Raw genomic sequence first — 2477 nt, forward strand, 5'->3', positions numbered from 1 at the left:
GCTGGACCTCGCCGCCGTTCCTCGTCGGCGTCGACAGCCGCCACCGCCGCCCTTGCCTCCGCCGCCCTGCGCGCCACCACCCGGCGCCGCGCCTGACCCTCACAGGCCGCCGCCTCCCCGCCTCTCCGGCGACTCCGCCGCCCTCCGCCGTCCTCCTCGTCTCCTCCGGCCGCCGCGGCCATCTCCGGTGAACTTCGGATCCGCCGCCGCAACAGTAGATCGCGCCGGATGAACAGTAAACCCTAGATCCGCGCGGGGTAAATTTCTTCTAAGTCCCGAAATCTCCGATCCAAGTGCCCATGTTCATGGCCCGGTAACTTTGCATCCGTAGCTCCGATTCATGCATATAGCATATCAAAATGTTCATCTCAGAGAGTACATCATTTCATCTCATTGCATCATTTTCATTTGAGTTCATCTTGATGCCCAAAATGCTGTTAGAAGAGGGCTACTTGAGTTAATTGTCAGATCTGCTACTCCATTTAGAGTTTTGTCATTTTTGCCATGATTAATATGTGCATGATATGCCCTGATGCTCTACATATGTTTTGTTAAGGGTTTTGTCATCTTTCTAGAGGTGCAACCCATGTATTTTTGTGATTTGTGTGGTGACTAGTGCAAGCTTGCAAAGTGGTGCACTTGGTAATTCTGTTTTCAGGGACTTAGTAATTTCACTAAGTCCTGGATCTGTTTATCTCATGATGCCATATGTTCTTGTTGTTTCCTAGTGATCCGTGCCTCTTTTGAGGATGATCAGTAAGGGAGTTTTATTTATATGGTAGTGTTCAATACATCCATGTCTTTGTTTGCAATTATGGAGCACCCTAGCTTGAGTCAATCGAGCTCTACTTTTGCTACTTTGTGAATCTGGGCAGATTGTCAACTTGTTTGCAATTTTGCCGATGATGTTGTAGTTGATCCGTGCATGCTATGTTATTGTTCTTGCCATGTCTAGCTTGCATTTTGTGTATTCTTGATGGGTGTATGCTTAGCTTATCATGACTTGCCCTGTGGTGAGAGCATCGAGCTCGTAAACATGCCTACTTGAGTTATGTTTCAGCATGTGCCAGTTTTCACTAAGTCTGAAAACTGATTATGTTTTTGCGATGTTCGCGTGCTTGTTAGTATATTTTATGATCCCTTTTGGCTCAAGGGCACTAAGGTACTTTTGTTAAGATATTTGAGTAGCTCCATGCCATGTTATTCTTTGTCATGTTCAGGTCCTGTGGCATGTAGTTTTGTTGCTCCGAAGAGTGCTATCTGATCTGAAATTTCAGACAAGTGTTAATTTCACAAAGTCTGAGATCTGTTTACCATATGCAGTTTTTCCATGCTTGTTTGAACCTGTTAATGGATGAATTGGCCGTAGATCAGTGCTAAACTTTTGTTAAGCATCTTGTATGCAACCCTGCCATGTATTTTTTTGTCATGTTTGGGTGCTGTAGCATGTCCATTTCGTTGCATTTAGATGGCTACTTGCTGTAAATCGCAGACCGGTGTCATTTTTGAATCGCTTGCCGTTTCCAAACCGTAACTCTGATTTCGGCGTTCTTTATATCGTTTTCAAGCGTTTTCATCTAATCTTTCCAGTGGCACACTTGTATTTCCAAGTTGAGGCCAGGTTCTTGCTTTTCCTGTCATATCTTGCATTATGCATCCCGCATCGCATCCCGCATAGCATACCATCTTTGCATCGTGTTGTTTGAGTTTGCACATGGTTGATTGTGTCCTTGTTGCTTGTTTGTCTTGTTTGGGTAGAGCCGGGAGATGAGTTCGCTAACGAGGAGCCCGTTGAGTTTGCTTTCGAGGATCCAGTCAACTCTGACAACTTTGCAGGCAAGATGATCATACCCTCGAAATCACTACTATCTTTGCTATGCTAGTTTTCTCGCTCTTTTGCTATGCCAATGCTACGATGACTACCATTTGCTTTCAAGCCTCCCAAATTGCCATGCCAAACCTCTAACCCACCATGTCCTAGCAAACCGTTGTTTGGCTATATTATCGCTTTGCTCAGCCCCTCTTATAGCGTTGCTAGTTGCAGGTGAAGATTGGAGGCCGTTCCTTGTTGGAACACTTATTTACTTGTTGGGATATCATTATATTGCCATGTTATCTTAATGCATCTATATACTTGGTAAAGGGTGGAAGGCTTGGCCTCTCGCCTAGTGTTTTGTTCCACTCTTGCCGCCCTAGTTTCCGTCATATCGGTGTTATGTTCCCGGATTTTGCGTTCCTTACGCGATTGGGTTATAATGGGAACCCCTTGATAGTTCGCCTTGATTAAAGCTTTTCCAGCAATGCCCAACCTTGGCTTTACCATTTGCCACCTAGCCTTTTCTTTCCCTTGGGTTCTGCAGACTCAAGGGTCATCTTATTTTAACCCCCCCCCCCCGGGCCAGTGCTCCTCTGAGTGTTGGTCCAAACTGTCAGTCGCCGGTGGCTACCAGGGGCAACTCTGGGCTGGCCTACCGGAA

The sequence above is a fragment of the Triticum dicoccoides genome, chromosome 4A (assembly GCF_002162155.2).
Source record: "Triticum dicoccoides isolate Atlit2015 ecotype Zavitan chromosome 4A, WEW_v2.0, whole genome shotgun sequence".
Taxonomy (NCBI): domain Eukaryota; kingdom Viridiplantae; phylum Streptophyta; class Magnoliopsida; order Poales; family Poaceae; genus Triticum; species Triticum dicoccoides.